Source organism: Phlebotomus papatasi, chromosome 3 (assembly GCF_024763615.1).
Source record: "Phlebotomus papatasi isolate M1 chromosome 3, Ppap_2.1, whole genome shotgun sequence".
Taxonomy (NCBI): domain Eukaryota; kingdom Metazoa; phylum Arthropoda; class Insecta; order Diptera; family Psychodidae; genus Phlebotomus; species Phlebotomus papatasi.
The window spans coordinates 83877966-83898270 of record NC_077224.1 but is presented as its reverse complement, the minus strand read 5'-3'; the positions used below and the strand labels follow the sequence as shown (position 1 = coordinate 83898270).

Sequence of the window (20305 nt, the reverse complement as noted above, 5' to 3'; positions counted from 1 at the left end):
TTGGAATAGCACTATTACTCTATTTTTAAGGTATTAAAAAATAGATAAAAATCGGTAGAGGGAAGTGGGGCACCTTTGAAATTGGGATTTTTCACCTATTTTAAAATAAAATTGAGCCTTATCGTGGTATAATTTAGCTGCACAAACAGATTGAGAAGCTAAATTATATCACGATAAGGCTAAATTTTAGGGTTAAAGGAACGTCTATTGACACTTTAAGAACTCGTGTCAGCACCTATTGACACCCTACTTCGTACCATTTGGGATATGAAATTTGAACATTTCTGTTTATAGTAAAAAGTATATTACAGAAAAAACGTTATATTAATTATATTTTACTAGATACATTAAATAATTTTCAACATTTTGACACAAGTGTCAATAGAGGTTCCCTGTCGAACAGACGTTCCTCCGACCCTATTTAAAAATAGGTGAAAAATCCCGATTTCAAAGGTGCCCCACTTCCCCCTATGAGGAAATTACAGTAGAGTCTCGCTATAGTCCATATTTGGTTCCAGATTTGACACTTGCGTCGCACTATAGTCCATATCATTTTTTAAAATTATCAACGACTTTTAGTATTGAAATTGCTCGACGGCTTCCACTTTCTTTGCGATTGTGGTACTTGTCCTCGCTCTCTTCATTATGGATCACAATTATCACAACTACTCAATGAAGTTTGTTAAAAAATATTAAAATAATTTTGACAACATTGCATGTCGCGTACTAAAAAACATAACCTCAGTGATTTGAAATCAACGGTCGATAAATTGTGGACTATAGAGTGATGGCTTATAGCGGGACTCTACTGTAATTCTCTTCGTACTAAAATTTCAAACTAAAAGCAGTTACAGTTTTAGTACAAATCAGATAAAGTGCGAATATCTTCTATTTTCTAAAATTCCTATTAATGTAAGAGGTGCATAATGCAAAATTATTGTTTAATAAATGATGAGCCACAGGAGAAAATTCTCAGTGGGCATATTTATCTTTCTTCGATACTTTTATGGGTTGAAATAATCTTTGGAATGTCTTTTTAGCATAAAATAAGCAAGACGGAGAAGTGATCTTGCCCCAAGGAATTTTTCAGTCTGGGATGCCAAAATGATCTGTTGGTGAGATCACGCGGGGTTGATAAGGAAAATATTGTGAATTTATTTTGTTGGGAGTAAAAAAGTGAAGAAATACTAAACTACGTAAGCACGATAATCTCAATGGAAGTTTTCTCATCTCACGTGGTGAGAAAGAGAAGTTGCACATCATCTGCAAACGTGATCATTTACATAGAATTATGAGTTGTATGATATTTTAATCAGCCACAACATCAAGATGGAATTAAGAAGTGTTTTTTTGAGCACTTTATACTCCTCGCTCAATGGTGATTAAATTCAAATGATGTGCAATTGCATGGAATATTTTCAAAAACTTAAAATAAACTTGCAAATCTTCCACCCACCATTGATGTTAAATTTAAACTATACCAACTCTTGCCAGAGATTCACATAGACTTTCACTAAATTTGCAACTCATTTTCACTCCTCAAAAAAATGTACTTTTATTCTGAAAAATTGCTGCAGAGTTTCTTTCTGACAGTTAATTAACTGACAAACAAATTATCGAATCACTTCTTTTTTTGGCTCGGCAATTATCTTCGATGATTGACAATAAAAAAATTTGTCAAATTGCTCAATGTGGACGAAAAAAAAGCCCTCGATTGGGAGTTGTTGACAAGAAAGAGTGACATTGTCGATTGGTGGACACTTCTTGTTCATGTAAATTAAAGCACTGCTGCCCAAAAATGAGTGATAATTGATAGCGGTTTGTGTGTGTCAATCAAATGACTTATGGAGCTTCTGGGGCCACCAAAAGTGCCTTCGAAGTGGCCCCAGGGCGTCGGCTTTTGAGGGCCCTGAAGAAGCCGAAAAAAAACTCAAATATTTGAATTTCTCAGCGTGGCTTCTTTCACCGACCAACTGCAGGGATGCAGTTCGGGGTTGGGTAATAAATTACGCGTAATTTTAAGAAGTTATTTAATTACCAATGAAAAATCTAGTCAGTGAAATTCATGAATAATTGAAATTAGGGTAGAGTCAGCACTTTTGGCCATGTAAGCACTTTTGGCCAGCTAAAGTAAAATCACATTGTCAGGCAATTATGAGTTTATTTAGAACAGGAAAATGGGTCTTATTTCGTGACCTCTAATCTAACGAATCAGAAAAACATATTTGATTTTGTATCGACTTGATTAATTCTAAGTTATTGAAAAAAATTCTCGACAAGGTAAACAATCACTAAAAAAAAGGGATTCTTAACACTAAACCTACCGACCGTTTTTGGTCGTTTTTCGGTCAAATGACAAACCGCAGTAGGTTAGGATACTGAACAAATTTGTCTTGGAAAAGAATAAAAAGTTAAAATTTAAACACTGAAAAATATATTACATGCATATTTTAAGAAATTCATAAAAGTTTGATAGTGACATTGTAGGGGAAACTGGGGCTAAAAGTCACAAATTGAAAATTTGAAAATTCAATATCTTCCAAAATAAAAAAAATAGCGGCCTATTTTTTTTCCATAGACAGCCTCTATAGGTCTTCTTCAATGTCATAAGTTTGTTAAAATTTGAACAAGGAATTTAGAAAATAAAAAAAAATGTCGAAATTTTTAGCCCTATTTTTGAAATATTTCCCGTGCAGAAGTTAATAATTATTACATACTTATTTTAAATTTGATGTACTGGTGAATACTTCCCAAATTACTTGGATATTCTTTGAATATGAATCCGATATCTATTTTAGAATTTTACAAAGATTCTTTTCTCCAGAAATCCTTTTATTAAAAACGACCACTTGGGGTAAAATATAACTAAAGCTAGGGAGCAAAAAGTAACAAAAACCGAAACAATTTCTGATGTTCCACGGCAAGAAGAAACGTCAATGCTATGTGTCGCCACTTGTTGTTTGCATTGGTCAAACGATTTGCAGTATTTTGTGTGTTTTTTGTAAAATAGCTTAAAATGCGCTTTTTTCGCTCAGATAAAAGGTGTTTTACAAAGGTGTAGAAGAATAAATTTTCTATGAAAATATGTAATCTGGGTATTTTGCTTAAATTTACGGAATCCCGTAATAAAGCGAATTTAAAATGTGATAATATCTTATGCCTGATACTATTTGCCCCGGCATTTTTGAGAATGATCGCAAAATTACCTTTTTAAAAAACGACTCGATAAATATATTTCCTTACAAAATAGAAGAAAATGACTTTCACAGAGTTGTAAAGCGGTAAATTTCCTATAAAACTGTGCTAATTAGAAATTTCGGAGGTGCACGGGTAGCTTGTAAAAAAATAAAATATCCGTGTTGTGAATTTTTGCCCCAGTATCCCCTACAATTTAAATATGTGTTAATTTTAAACCGGTCAATTTGACCGGGTCTTGGTAGATTTAGTGTTACGAAAATTGTTAATGTTAACAGAAATATTTTTTTTATTATTTCATATTTTTGGTGAAAATATTTGATGTTATTCAATGAAAGTCCATTTCTTAATTATCTAAATTTTATTGTGATATCATCCTTAATAAGATTTTCTAACAAATTAAATGAAAATCGGATGTGTCTAAAAAAGCTTACTTTTTTCGGCTGTGTAAGTACTTTTGGCCATTCATTTTCCCATACATTTTACATGTGGCGCACCTCGGGGATTTCAGTAAAACAATCGTGACTTCTGACTGATTTTTACACCAAATAGAAAATGTGCAAAAAGACGTTTAAAATACTCTAATAATCACATAAAATTGGTGTTAAATAAGAATAGGACTTGTGCTGTGTATTTGTGAAAGTTTTCGAGAGCTATTTCTTCTGTTATTTTATTAAAATTCTATTTGAAACAAGTGGCCAAAAGTACTGAAACATGCATAGTTGCATAAAATGCATCTTTCACTAAAATATCTAAAAAAAAAAAATTGGGAATTCTCCTGGATTACTAGGAAGAAACGGCTTTAAGGTATCTTTGTACAAAATTTCATTTCATTTAAATAAAGATTATAAAAATTACAAGCACATGAAACCTTAAAGTGGCCAAAAGTACTTACTCCACCCTATAATACTTTAAAAATAGATCTTTTTTATTAAAATTGCTACATATCTATAATGAATTTTTCCAATTTTTAAAAGCTTTTAAACATTTTATGAAAATGATTGTTAAAAAAATATTAATTATGAAAAATTTCAAAATTCTAGAGAAAATTTGGATATACATTATCTTTTATTACCGTAGCTACTCATTGCAAAATTAATGTTAGTAAATTTTCTACAAAAAAAGTTTATATTAGAATTTAACCATTTGTTTTTAAATATTTTTACTATTAATTATTAAGGTCAGGGTGGAGTAATCATAAAATAGATTTCAAAAAATCATAAAAGCAGTAATTTATGATGTGGTTAAGGATTTTGTGATTCATCGAAATATGATTTAAGTAATTCGATTATGATCCGGTAATAAACCGATTCATAACCGATAAGTAATATTCATCAGAAAATTACTTGTCTTATTACACTGTATTGCTCCTAAGCTATTTCGGGAATTTTTTTCAGTGATTCAATCGGTTCAATAAATCGGTTGTGAACCTGTAAACGGTAAATTTTGAAAAACTTTTCTTTAACTTTAAGAAAAAGTGGAAATCTATTTATTTTGAGGTTAAACAGTCGATCATATTCAAGAACAATGTTGGAATTCTTGAATTCCGTGAAGAAATACGTTCAGTTTTCGACCGTCTTTCCGTTTACTTAGTACCGAGGCTCTAAGCGAAACCGCGAAGGATATTGGCTTCCGGTCTTTGATGATTCCTTACAAATTCATATCCTTTAAGGACTTATTCTTTATGTTCCCTATGTTTCTTTGATATTTTGGCTTAATTTTGCAATACCAAAGGTTAAAGCCTTGCATAAAGTTTTTTATTTATCAAATAGTACATATTAGGATTGGATTCAGTTGAAAAATCTTGAAATTTTAAATGAGAATTAACTTACTCTATTGGGTAATGAATTCTTAGTGAATCGCAATGTTGTCAAAATTCTTTTTATATACCACATACCTCTATTCATTTTTGAAATAAATTTTGTGCTAATTTACGAACCAGTTTGAATCGGTAGTAAACCGGTGAATTCCCAAAAAAATTGTGAAAAAAATTCAAAGAGAGTTCTCGAATTCATAACTTTTAATATGCATAATTGGACCATTACTTTATTATATTTATTTCCACTGTAATGGCACCATAATTCAGATTTAAAAAAGTAACTGCAAGATGTTGCAATGTTTCTCGAGTGAAAATGCATTGCAAAGTCCTTGATTTACGCGTAAATAATAATCACTTGCGAGGGATATTTTGGCAGAGACGAATGCTTCTGAGGGGCAAGAACATAATTGGCAGTTGGTGCACAGAGACACTGAGTTTGCATGAGATATATTAATAAAATATTTTGGTCTGGCAAATGAACTTGTGCGTGATCGTGATCATTGTTAATTTGGCGGTGAAAGAATATGGATCCTTAGCAAAAAAAAAAAGAGATCATGCAAGATGCATGCAAGAATTTTTGGTGGAAAGTCAGTTGATTGCTAAATGATTGGCTTCTTTTATTTTGGGTGCAACAATTGCAAATTTGTGACATGCATTTTCCACCAATCGTGGAGATTTTCTCCTTCAGATGTACGATGAGGTGTTTGCAAAATGGTAACGTGCATGTGGGATTTCGTTGGCAACACCATTGAGGAGTTGCTCTGCGTATGAATTTTAAATGGTTGGATATTTTTGTGTCGCTGTTTATATTGCCTTATGACGGAGATTGGCAATTGGAGGCGACACAAACTCCCTACCATATTCCACCCATGGAATTTCCATTGAGCATGGAAGAAGTTTAGCATCAAGGAGGACTTATTTCTCTATTTGAGATAAGAAGAACTAAAAGCATTGCGAACAATGCTAATCAATGAGACTCAATCAAATTGAAGTGCTAGAAATAAATGTGTAAAGGATTTAGAATTTGAGGTTATGTTACCAAACTTCTGCAACTTTCAATCTTCAATAAGTTTCTATAGAAAATATCTAATACTTTTCATGAAAAACTAAGACAAGACAACGAAAGAATTAAATTCTTAAAGATAGAATTAATTAATTTAAAAATTATGAAATTTGAGGTTATGTTCTTAGTATGTTTTTAAGGTTATGCCATTATATTGCTTTTACCAGGAGTTAAAATGTTCTGAACCTGCTAAACTGTTCAAAATGAGAGTTCAAAATTAAATTCAAAATTATATAAAATGCGTACTTTTTACCTAAAATCTTCGTAACTAAAGATTTTCTTAAGGGTTCTACATCTTAGAGTTAAGAAAATAGATGTGATTCATAAAGCTTTAATAACAAATTAATACCAAATAAATCATTTTAACCCACGTTGATTGAAAGAAAAAAACTCTGGAGACATATTCTTTTTAAAAGTAAGAGTCTGATGAATCTAAATCATTACCTAACATTTTAAAATAGGTTATGTCTTTTGAAAAACGCGCAATATGCAATATTTAAAAGACATATTACTCAGCTTCATTCCCTTTCTGGCTAAAAGAATTTTAAATAATATATTTGAGGTTATGTTAGACTTAACCTCAAAGAAATACAAAATATTTTGGGTTTAGATTAAGTTAATAACTGCAATATATCATTCAATTTTTTCACCCAAAGCACAAGTTTGTAGGAGCTAAATAATATTATTATTACTGTTATCATTTATTTCTTCATTCGAGACACAAATCGATTCTTTTCCGATGCTTTCATTTTAAGGTTAATTGAGATTGAAAACTTTACTTTTTCTATAGAATACCTTGTGTTGAAATGCTAGATTGATTTTACCACATTGAACAATTCGAAAAACCCTGAATTGTTGTTGTTTTCTTAATACGATTGACCCGTGGAGCCGTTAGAAACCAAAATTTCGAGTACTATGTTTACATAAACACTATATTGTGTTATGGATTATGCCCAACGCACAATAACTTTTGTTTAGCAAACATGTTTTTGAAATTTTAATGGGAGTAAGTGAGATCTAGATCTAATCATCTCACTCTCTCTCATAGGAAATTTTGAAAACATGTTTACAAACAAAAGTTATTGTGCGCTGGGCATTACTGATTTTCGCAATTTACTGTGGTCAGCTATGATATTCACGATCATTCCATGCTTTCGTAGCCTCAATAATCTAATAGAGGCTCTAACGAGAAAGCTTTACATTTTCTCCAATTTCACATAGTTTTCTTTATCCAAACTCGAAAAATTAATTGTCAAGACAATAAATAATTACTGACATTACACGAAAATTTTATTATTTTGAAATACTCGAAATGAATTTCAGTTTATGACTATAAATGAAAGTGATTCTATTTTTTTTTTGTCACAGCAGAACATCACTATTGACGCATTCTGAGTAAAAATGCAGATTAGTTAGAAAATTCAAGTTTTCAGGAATGATTCTATTTTTATAGCCCCCGCTGTATATTATGATCTTCGTAGACCGAGAGACGTTTCAAGAACGGAATATTGTTGATAGAGCATGGGAGCACCTATTTCCAGCTGCAATCTACTTCTTTTTAATTTTTGGATATGTTTTAGAAGGGTCCTGGTTAAAATTCTAAAAGCCAAAATCCCGATTTCTTAAAAGTGTCATAGATACTTCCGCGATTACACCCGCGCTTGCTGGAGGCAAAGGGAAGTTTTCTGTGTTTTGGGAAATTATTCTACACTTTTGGGATTTTAGCTCCCTCCGGTTTTAGAGAATATAGGCGGACATTTCGTTCTAATACGAAAATCTCGTTGAATTATTCTTGATAACGGTTTTTCAAAGTTTTTTTAAACTCTGAGAGTGCATTTTTCATCCGAATGGTATCATATTTCATATTAAAGGTCTTGGAATTTTCGATAAGACTAACTAATTTTATAAATCAGTTCAAATTGGTTATGAACCGATAATGAACCGGTCATGAAATGATAAGTAATATTTGTCCGAAAATAAATTCTATTACTCTAACTCTTTCCGGACCGCAGCATATGCTGCAAGCCAATTTCACCATTTTTTAATCAAAAATATCTAAGTTCGTGAATTAATTGAAGTTCTACAAAAAATATCTTATATTTGGACATCCTTATAGTTTGCAATCATCCACAAGAATTGAATTTTTATCAGTTCTGAATAATTAAAAAAAACATTGTTTTTCGCAGAACTTTCATATGCGGCTTTGGGTACTCAGAGTCCCAAAAGAGACGAAAGAGTTAAACTATTTTGGGGGTCTTTTCAGTGATTTTTGAATCGGTTTAAAGCAGTTGAGAACCAGTATATGGTAAATGATGCGAAAATACTTTTGAGGGATAGCATCTAAGCTACAATTTCAAGCACTTAGAAAAGCCTGGGACGCTTTGCTACCCCTCTTAAATTACATACCAATACTATTAAAATGAGCCTAGTCTGATCTCTTTCGAAAAGTTTGACTAGCTCCTATACATATTTGTTGGAAATGTTCAAGTAATTTGTCGTATTTATTTCCTTCAAAATTATTCTGAATTTACTTGGAATTGATATAAAATGTACATAAGGTAACTCTACCATTTTTTCGGCATACCTACTTGCATGCAAGCGCCAAAGTCTTAAGTTTTCAATGTAATATTTTTATTACAAATAAATTTTTTCTTACTTCTTTTTAATGAATGCTGCTTGGAACCTTGTAGAAAGTTTATCGTCTTTATTTCCTCTAAAATTATACTTAGTAGACTTAATACATTTTAAAATGAATAAATATGTAGATATAGTTTCTTTTTCAAATCTTCTCATTCTAAATTTGAGACGTAATTTTTAGTAATTTTTTGGCATTGTATATCCTCAAGAACTTGCAAAAACTAAAAACTCATGGAAATTCGAGAAACAAAGAGTAGCCAAACTTGCAAGCTTAGGGGAATGTTGGCATGGTTCGCACAGAGTGAACTTTCAAACAACGCAAATTTTCTCTTTTCATGCAAAGAGGTGGTTCGTCATTTCTTAGCCAAAAGATAGATCATTATTAAGCTCATGAAACGAGATGAGAAATGGTAGGTCAGCTCTTTGCAAACAAAGAGAAAATTCGCATCGTTTGAAGGTTCACTCTGTGCGAACCATGCCTACATTCCCCTACTGAAATTTGATACACCTACCCCATTATTTTGTGTGCAATATCGGACACCAAGTTTCTCGAATTCCCTTGCGAGTCTGGAGTTTTTCCAAGAGTATTTCAGCAGCTTTTTGTTTTAAAAGGCAACGGTCTATCTTTGACTTTGTATAGTCTTATGAAATTAAAAAGAAAAACCTTGAAAATTTATTGAATTTACACAGACAAGTGAGACAAGAGATATGTCCGATATTGCAGTCTGTCCGAAATTTGGCACAAATGGAATACCTTAATTGGTACCGTATTCTATTTACATGATACAGGATAAATTAATGAAAAATCATCATCAACATTTTCAATCTCTTATCCCTATTGGGGTCACAGAGCCTACGCCTGTCGATCCTCCGGTATTTCAGAAAGATGTTCGGGTTTGATCCCAAGGACCATCAAAGGCAAGATTCTGAATTTGATTCAGCCACCTTGTCCTAGGTGTGCCTCGAAATCGAGGTCTCCTAAAAATGGCTTACATAGCTTTTCTGGGGTGAATTTTAATATTTCAACAATATTACCAAAGAGTGATTCCTTCCGAACGAACAGGCCTTTTTTCGATCCTAGATTACTTTTTATGTAGAGTTGTAGAGGCAGCTAACTTAAACTAATTAGTAGGTCATCAGCTTTTGTCCAGATATTTCCCCCTTTAGCAATTGGTAAGTCGCGATCTAGAATGTGACTGTCAATCGTACAATTGCACGATCAATTTGTTGGCCGCGAAGTCACCCAATGGGCCCCTTCTGCTTGTGCTCTAAAGTCGAACGGCTCTAAATGATATGAGAAGTCTCATATGTGCTAGTGTCGGGCTTTTGTGAATTTAAAATCATACAATAAAACAACACAACAATATTTCAGATATTTCAGTACGTTTTACGCTCTACAACGTTAAACAACACCCAACTCGTTTTAAAACACGAGAGGTAATTATCAGTTTCTTATTGATCCCAATTCTGACACCAATGTTGCGAGCTTTTTTCTCTGTGACATCCTTCTGAGCTTTTTGGGAGCTTTTGCCTCCTTTGAAGTGGGTTTGGTGCACGTGGTGATAAGGTTTTGGGAAAGTCCAGAAGTGCTTTCCTTTGAGGAAAAATGTTGTTTGGATCGTGATGAAATGTAAATAGAAAACAACCTGGATGTCTTTTTTTTTTGGTTACCAGTTAAATCCATGCAAAATCAGTGATAATTTTCAGTTGATTGTGATACAAATAGTGTTCTCACGAAATGTGACAAAAATCCCAAACAAACAATTCTGAGTGTGATTCATCTTAGGAGATTCAAATGGTGCTCCAGCATCAACTTCCCCTCCAAAATGGATACATCGAATTGTGAACAATATTTTGGAAATTATTATTAAACAAAAAAAATGCCAGTGTTGAGTTTGTTGAAAGAGGAATAAGGCTCTGGAAGAAAAAGTGCTTAGTGTGTGTCTTTTGGGAGAGTACTGGGGCTCTGTCATGTGAATTCAATTAACATGTTGATTTTCATTATAATTTTAATTATCATCTCGTTGCTTCAACACTACACGACATCTTGGGACATTTTCAGCTGTGGCTTGCATTTTTATTCCATCGATTAATTCAAACTTCTGTATGGTTTTTTTTCTTCTTATATTTGCGCCTAGTACCCCCTTTAATCTCTTCCACTTATCGGAGAGAATTATTTTTCCAACTAAGCCTAAAGCTCTATGACCTCTTTCATATCAAACGAGATAATTTATTCAAAGAAAGAATTATTGGTTTTTTTTTCTTCAGACCGATACCCAATCATCTGGTGACTTTCACGCGATTTTTTATTGCTTTTTTTGTTCGTTAAATATGGTTTTCCACCAGAAAAACCGAATGACTTTTACGGAATTTCGAAATCATCCCACCAATTGCACGATACCCAATCACTTTGTCGATCAATAAGCACTTGAGCACTAATTTATTTGCACAAGAAAAACCCAAAAAAAAAAATGTGTTAAAAATTAATTAATAAGAAGGACAAACAAGTCAATTTTGGTTTTCGGTTAATGGAGACGCCTGGTGCTTCAGTCCATTGTGCTCCTTTTTGGCAATTTAATTCAACGATCTTGATCCATTTTCCTCTCTTTGCATTTGATGGTCAGAATACCTCGATTTTCATCTTTTAGAAGTTCTGTGCATGACACTGCCACAGATTTGTGATCGAATTAAAATTTTCCGCTGTTTTGTTCAGCATCAGCAAAGTCTCTTGTTTATCTGGCTTTTTTTGCCACCGTCCGTCGTCAAGATTTGACAGAGAAATGCTAAAGGAAATGAATTGATTCAAGATCAGAAATGTTTGTTGTTGTATTTGAGATTGTTTTTGGCAGTCATGTTGAACCACGGTATTTTTAATTACACAAACAAATGAATATTTCATATAAATAAACATTAAATTTCGGTAAAACCAATACCTGTAGCGGGAAAATCAAAAATTTCGATTACTCCGCGGTCAGAGTAAATCTGAAATTATTTAATAGATCCGAAAAAATGTGTTTTACCATTGCAGCGCTAGTGGCGCTAGAATCGTTTAGACGATTTTAACTTAACCTCAATTATTGGAAGATCATTCGAGTTTCGGTACTTTTTTACTCCATTGTGATGGATCAGTCAGGGAATCTATAAAAGCGGAGCCTTTAAAACGATCGCGTGGATGAGCGCCTTGGCCGCCAGAGGTTTCTCCAGAACCCTCAGCGTTCGTACTAACGATCTATTACCTGAGACCAACTCTCAATGCTAATCCTCCCTACGATAAACCTCACGAAGGAGTAACTCACAGGTTAATACTAGGAATGTTCTTAGGAGAAATCGGTGCCGCTCCAAGAGATCGTTAACCGTTGAGAAAAATCTAGTGCCAACAATTGAAAACCTATTGATACACTCAGAAAAATAATTGAGTAAAACTTACTCGAATCGATGTTGAATTAAATCTTTTTCGTTGTGATTTTCGATTAACTATATTGTAGAGTTGATTTTACTTTTATTTAGGTGTAATATTTGGAAGAGTTGTTTTAACTTTTTTTCCTAAAATTTACATGATAAAAGAGTGTAAATAACTGTTTTTAAGACTGAAAATAACTCGTTTCAAGAGTGAAAAAAGCCTTTTTTAGAGTTAAAATAACTCTTTCAAATCCCAAAATGGATATGTTTTGCAATTTTAAATATTTTTTTAATTGTATAACTTTCTTTATTAATATTTTCTTGACCTAAAGTTCCCTATATTTCGAGAGAAATATCCCGCATGATGCAAGCACATGAATTTATGAAACACTGTTAGGCATATTTCTAGTTCATGTTCCATGAACTTTGTCACACGAAAATCTTCTTGACTGAAGCATATTCTTAAAACGAAAACACTTCATATACTTTAGTCGCGATGAAATTTTACATGGAAAAAAGTAATAATTACATCGATATCCGACGAATTAATTCAACTCGCACGAGGAGTTGTTTCAACTCTATTTACTAAAATTTACAACGAAAAAGAGTAACAATTACATCGATATTCGTAGAGTTAATTTAATTTAATTAACAGTTAATTCTGATCGTACGTTTTTATTAAGTGCTAGTATTCAAGACCGATGCAATCTACCTTGTCTGATCGATTAGGACCATTTTTGAACATTAGAATTAATGGAAAGCTTACGAACATGAGGGGGTTAAAGTCACCCTCATCTACGGTACTTCAACAGTACTTTCGCACTATTTACTGTCTACCGGTTCTCAATCAATTTAAACCGATTCATGAATCTTTCAAAAGGTCCTCTAAAATTAGATACAAGAGTAATAGAATTGATTTTTGAACAAAAATTATTTATCGGTTCATTACCGGTTCATAACCAATTGAAATTAGCTCAAGCTTGTCAGTAATTCCAAGACCTTTTCAACAAGCTTAAATGTTATACCATTCGGTTATGAAATACTCCATAAGGAACTTTTTAACTTTTGGCTTTGAAAAAACGCTATTAGGAATTGAATTAATTATGTCTAATATTGTTTTCTTTTATTTTTAGAATTTAGTAGCAAGTCAATGTGTGACTTTCTAAAAGATTTCAATAATTTCATCATTTATACCTTATAGTTCTCAATAGCTCTTTTCTTTTGATTGTTCTTTTAATTCTATGAAACATTCTCAATTTAACCTCAAATATTCGAATCTAGAATTTGTTTGGCATATTCTAATTAAAACGAATTATTTTTTTTATCTTTAAAGTGTTTTCTAAGGAGCTGTATAAATACTAACAGATACTATCTGTTCTAAGATTATTTATGAGCCTAGAACTTAACCTAAAAATTTGAACTTAGTCATGTCTGAAATCTGCTGAAAACTAGAAACTGCTGATAATTGAAATGCTGACCATTGAACTAAAACCATTTGAACGTAACCTCAAATGTTTAAATATACTATTTTTAGATTAGTAATTGTTAGATTTCAATCTTTTTCGAGCAAAATAAAAATCTTACATATTCTATTTGTAGCACTTTGAAAACAAAAAAATCACTTAGAAATTAAGTCAATGCTAATGGGTCCGGCACACCTTTTAGATTAGGAAAATTTCATAAAGTAAAAATTCACTGCTCTTTCTTTGGTCTCAAAATTGGACTGAACTATTTTTAATTTAGTATGATATTTAAAAGAAGAAGAAGAGTGCGAAAAAGTTGGATAGACTTACGCAAAGCTTTTAAGTAAGAAAGGGATGTGAATTTTGACTTTATGAAATTTTCTTGATCTAAAAGGTGTGCCAGAGCCATAATAAATCAAATTTTCTTGTGATATTTTCAACATAACCTCAAAGTTCTTCATCTGGTTTTGTATAGCTGCGATGCTTATTGGATGCAAAGAAAATAGACCAAAATCCTATCCTGTGCCCAAATCTGTCAATAAGTTAATCATATTTACTGAATATTTCATCAATGGAGAAGAATTGCTAAACAGATCATAACCTCAAAGGTCCTAAGATTTCTTAGCATAAATTGAGGTTATAATTTTTATATTATTTTAGCTCGCTTTTGGATTCTTTTATCTCCATTTTTATCACTTTTCTCAGCCAAAACACAACCTTTTTCAATATTTTTTTTCAGAAATGAAAAGCTGACGAAATTCTCTTGAAACGTCAAAAAAATCAAAACAAAACTCAATTCCTATTGTGACTAACTTCATGTCGAAAACTTGAAATTTAGATCCGGGACACGCTTTAGTAATTTCTGAGCAAATTGCTCTAGATTTAACCCTTTAAGGACGATTGGAACACCGGTGTCCCATAAAGAAAATAATTTTTCCTGACTACCCAAAGTTATTTTTTTTCTTATGTCTGTACATAATTGTAAAGTAGAAGGTTGAAGGAATCTAGAATATTTTTTGCAAGTCAAAAATGGCGAATTTTTAAATTCTCAAATTCATAATTGATTTTATTTATTTTTTATACTTCCAATTTTTTTAAGCAAAACCCTTTTGGCAATAAAAACAACAATACTCATACGTAATATTTTTCATTAAAGTATTATCATTTTGGGCTATTTTTGTCCCTATTGTTCATAGAAGCACAAAATACACCGAATCAGACTCTGTTGGACTTTCCAAGGTTAGATGTAAGACTTATCAATAAATATGTTTTTCAGTTTAATTTTTATTGTTGATTTTCAGTCCGTAAAAAGTGTCTCGTCGTTGAAGGGTTAAGCATTATCAACATTTTAAGTCAATCGATATCTTTGATTAATCAAAGTTTGAAGGCTTGAGCCAACCCAAAGACACTGGTAAAAATGAATGGATCACCAGGGATCATTTCAAAAGAATCATGGCCTAAATGGTTCATTTTCATCAAATCACTTGAATTGAATTGATTCTTCTTTAAAGAATCACTTCAGTGATCCAAGTAAAGGATCACATTCAATGATACATTGACAGGTTCCTCGAAGTGAACCATTCAAAGTATCAAAATTTGATTCTTTTGCAATGGACCAAAATGATCTTTCAAAAAAGGATCGAAATGAAACATTTGAAATGACGGATCATATTTGATTCACCAAAAGGATCGCGAATGGATCAAAATGATCCACCTTTTTTTACCAGTGGACTTTTCTGCAATTCGGCCATTCCTGACAGTCTTTCCGGCAGTTCTTGATCAATTTATTGTTTTTGCTAGGTAAACCTTTAACAACTCAACTTAGAGAGAGCTGTTAAAATATGATAAGGCATAGTTAAATATTTGCCAAAGAGTCTGCTAACTGGTATTTCTTCTTAGTAAACAGAAAGCAATACGCCCAAGTGATTATCACAGTTTAGATGTGAGATACGATCTCTCTTGGAATTATTTGTTTTCCCAAGAAGGTGATTGAGTGATTAATGTGAGATATGAAGAAGTTAATTGTGCTAATAATTTTTCTCTCTTGATATCTTTTGCCCATCTTTTCTCCTATTTTGCCTGCACCACATTTCTTTGTGAAATGAACTTCAAGTGGCTTTTTCAGTAGCTAAGATGCAGATTATTTTTTGCTCTTTTAATGCTATCTCGATGGAAGATTGAGTGTTTCAATTTTTTTTTGTATTAAATGCTCAAAGATATCACGATGGAGTGCATGAGATGTCTCGAGACACAATATGATCATTTTGATTTATTTATAGCACTTCTCTTTCTGGCTCTTTTTGTCCAATAAAACTCTCAATCATGCCAATTGATATGTGATTGTTTTCATTGACTGTTTTGTTTGTGAAAAGATATGAGAGATGAATAAAAAGAAAACCTTACATGTAACATCTCTGTGGCATGAACATGACCAGATAATGTGTGGAGATGATGAAAATAGAAACATTAGCAATTGAGAATATTTTTTTTTTGCGTTTTATAACAATTCGCAGAAAATTGCAACATGCATTTGAAATTTCCTCACACCCAAATGGCCTTTTTCCTCCCCAAGCGAAGGAGACGCGTGTGCAATAAAATGCCAAGAATCTCCCTCTGTATGATCATTCCTGTGGAATACAAATTAATCTTTTGATAGGCAATTAACATCTCTAAATTCTTTTGCAATCCTATTCCATAAAACATCATTGAGAAATCTCCAACATTTTATAATATTGTTGTTTTTCTCGCTCAACTACTGCATTTATAACTGTCTACTGGACATAAATTCTCATTTGGTGAAATAATCTTTTCTGTATGTAGAATAGGCAATTGAAGAAGTCGTTAGGTGTTCTTCTTTCTCAAATTGTTCGTCTTTTTTACAGTCATACTTCTGGATGTGCACTAAGTGGTTTATGTACCTGTAGACCGCTTTGAAATTGACTTAAAATGAATAGAATGTTTGTGAAAGCCCCATTTCAAACAACTCACCACTAATGCTGACTTTATTAAGACATCAGTTTAGATAAAGCAATGTGTTTTCTTGCTTCAGTTCAATAATTTGAATTGTAATCTAGTTAAAAGCTTTGCAATTCAGCGTAATTTTTAAAAGCTCAAGGCACAAATTAATGATGCAAAATGATGATTGAAGCTGTTGCAATTCAGCTATGATTATTGTAATTCAAATTTTAAATCAGGTAAATTCAGCAAAACTAACGCAAAATTCAGCAGTGTTTGTTAAAGCTCTATTAGGGACTTTGCAATTCAGCATTGTTATGATTCGTTTGAAGTGGGATAGAAGGAGTTGTTGCGGTTTAGCTAAAATTGTTAGATTGAAAATTCAGTGAAAGTTTTGCAATTCAGCATTGTTATGATTCGTTCGATATGGGATTAATAGAGTTGTTACAATTCAGCTAAGATGATTGTAATTCAAATTTTAAATCCGGTTAATTCAGTAAAACCATCGCAAAATTTAGCAGTGTTTGTTAAAGCTATATTTGGGGCTTTGAAATTCAGCATTGTTATGACTAGTTCGATATGGGATTGATAGACTTGTTGCAATTCAGCTAAGAGTGTTAGATTGTAAATCCTACAAATTTTGCAATTCAACGCTGTAGTAATCTAGATAAAAGCTTTGCAATTCAGCGAACTTTTTAAAAGCTCATAGCACAAATTAATGATACAAAATGATGATTGAAGCTGTTGCAATTCAGCTAAGATTATTGTAATTCAAATTTTAAATCCGGTAAATTCAGAAAAATTATTGCAAAATTCAGCAGTGTTTGGTAAAGCTCTTTATAGGGCTTTACAATTCAGCATTTCTATGATTCGTGCAATATGGGACTGAAGGAGTTGTTGCAATTCAGCTAAGATTATTGTAATTCAAATTTTAGATCCAGTAGATTCAACAAAACCATCGCAAAATTCAGCAGTGTTTGCTAAAGCTCTATTTGGGGCTTTGCAATTCAGCATAGTTATGATTCGTTCTATATGGGATTGATGGAGTTGTTGCATTTCAGTCAAGATTGTTAGATTGTAAATCCAGCAAGTTTTGCAATTCAGCGCTGCTAAAGCTCTATTTATTATACTTTTAGCTCAACGTACTATAGTTGATCTAATAATTTTACAATTAAACTTGAAATTCATCTCGAACTTTGCAATTCAGAATTGTTTTCACAAGCTCCAGAAATAATTTTATTAAAAATTATATTTTTTTTATATTAAATAGTTGTTGCTATTCAGCGCTGCTAAAGCTCTAGTTGGTGTTTTTTGCACTAACGCTAAAAAGAATCATTTTAAATAGAATTTGTTATTTAGCTTACTATTTTTCTCGAGCTACTAAATTTTAGGAAATTTTTCTACAGCTCAAATTTTAAATTCAGCTAGAACTTTGCATTTCAGCACTATTTTCAAAAGCTCCAGGAATAATTTTACATAAAATTACATTGTATGATATAAAACTTGATTTGTTAAAATTACAATAAAGCTGTTATTTAATAATGCATTAGTAATTCAAATTTGACCTAAAAATTAAAAAAATAAAGAGTTAAAAAAAGCTTCTTTAATTCAGCAAACAAAATCGATAGCAACAGCTTTCAAGAGACTTATAGCGGTAAAGCGTTTTATTATTTAATAAAAAATCTCACTTTTGATGATACCTTTTAAAAATTTTCTAAAGTTCTGTCAGAGATTCAATGAAAAATTCGCAATTCAGCAACATTTTCATGTTTGAGCAAAATTTCATTTAATATTGTAAGCACAATACCCTGAGATTTTGTATTGAAATTCAGATAAAGTTTTTTGACAATTTAACAAGTTATCTTAATTTAAAGCTCTAAAAAAATTCCTTAAAGATTATTTAAAGTTTCAAGATAGTAAAGCAATATTTTTGTCACAATATTTTTAAGCTTATTATAAATGACGACGTTTAAACTATTCAAAACCCAAGCAATGCAGTGAAATTTGTAATTTTGGTGAAAGGTTTATAATAGTGGCATTATAAAAATTTTATATCTTGTATTCAGTTTCTGAAAACAAATAATATATTTTCGTAATTAAGCTGAGAAAGTCTGCAAATTTTATCCTGAATATATTTTATAAAATGTTGTTTTTTCTATGTTTAAATGGAAAACAAATATTTTTACAATGTTTTGACTCAAGTTCAAAATTCTACATAAGTTTTGAGAGCTTTAGGAAAAGCTTTAGCAAAATCTTTAGCAATTCAGCATCAGCTTTTGAACACAAAAGCAGAATTTTTATATTTAGTTGGAGTATTATAATTCAGCATATCGGGCATGGTACTAGTTCCAAGCAAAAGCTTCAGATAATATCTCGATGAGTCTTTTGGAAATTGAACAAGTTTTCAACGATTCCCGTATGCACGAAAAGTTTTCCGAAAGCTTTACTTAAAGGTTCTGCTTAAATTTCTAAAATACGCTCTTATTCAATCGCTTAAACATGAAAGCTTTGCTGATATTGTGCAAAAGCTTTTGGAATTAAGCTTTTTAAAATTACGACAAAGTATCGTAAATTGATGATCGATCTAATTGATATAAGGATTTTCCTTGAGCTTTTTTTATCAAATTGAAATACTTCACTGTGAAAAAAAAGAGGGTGCGATTAACTTTTTTTCCTCATAATTTTAACACTTTTTAGGTGTAAAAATATATCAACATTTTTTAATGTTAATTTTACACCTTTTTAAGCATAAAAATAACATGAAAAAGGGTAACTTTAACCCCTAATACACCTAAAAAGGGTAATATTTACACCGATTTCGGATCAATAATGCAGGGTAAAATTAACATTTCCGGAATGTTATTTTAACTTTTTCGGATTTCTCTCAGTGTTCGAGCAATGAATGTTTTATTTTCTTTTTTATATAAGAATAGTCCAAAAATTCAAAGTCGTTTTGTATAAATTTATTATCATTCAAGTCCTTTACATTCGGAACAATGCATCGACTGTTTTCTGTCTGATTTTTCCAAAATTTTTTGAGGAACTATTTTACTGTAAGACTACCAAAAAGAAATTCACAGTGATTCTTGTGGCTCAAATACATTCAGTTTGATCCTCGAGAATATGTGTTCTATAAAATTTGACAGTAAAATCTCATCCCAAATTGTCATACACTAAATTTTCGGACACTCGATTATAGATCCTTTGCATTAATTTACTTCATCAAATTCTTTACCGCCAAAATTTACAGCTTTAATATGCTCGAGGATCAGTCTAAGTCGATTTAGCTCCTTAAGCGTCTCTTGTATAATTTGAAGTACTTTCTAGATGCCAAGAACATTCTCAGTTCTAAAATTTCGCCAGTCATTCATAGTAAACGTATCACTTATTAATAGTTCCCTCTGTGGTTTAGTGAGGGTTTTGCTAAAATTAATTTAATTAAACCTCTGCTCTTGTCAATAAGCTTTCGGTATTCAGCGAAAGCTTCATCAATTCAACACAAAGTACAACACTCTTAAAATTTTCAATTTGCACTCCTTCCACTTCTGTCCAGAGTTTAAGTAACATTCTCAGTGATAGAAATTCCTTCCTGGAATGTAATTATTCAATAGGAATATTCATACCTATATTGAAAAATGAAATATTAATTGAAATTTGGAAAGAGTGAGGGAGAGAGAGTAAGCATTGAAATAAAATAAATTCAAGTTGTAGACGAGTTCAATTAAGTTTTCTGTCAATTGAAGTGAATTATTATTACAAAGTGCCTCTGCAGCA

At 31.8% G+C, this 20305-nt stretch overlaps 1 protein-coding gene across 2 annotated transcripts in view; it reads left to right on the top strand.

The window, feature by feature from the left end:
• The window catches only part of LOC129806093 (cGMP-dependent protein kinase, isozyme 2 forms cD4/T1/T3A/T3B), a 214912-nt gene that overhangs the window by 19630 nt on the left and 174977 nt on the right, over window positions 1–20305 (top strand). Inside the window, exon 1 of one of the 2 annotated variants that reach the window (XM_055854438.1) lies at window positions 9936–10151. The exons of the other annotated variant lie outside the window; for it this stretch is intronic. The gene's annotated coding sequence lies outside the window, so the exon portion shown is untranslated. Of the gene's footprint in view, window positions 1–9935; window positions 10152–20305 lie in introns of those variants that run through there. 2 annotated transcript variants of the gene reach the window in all.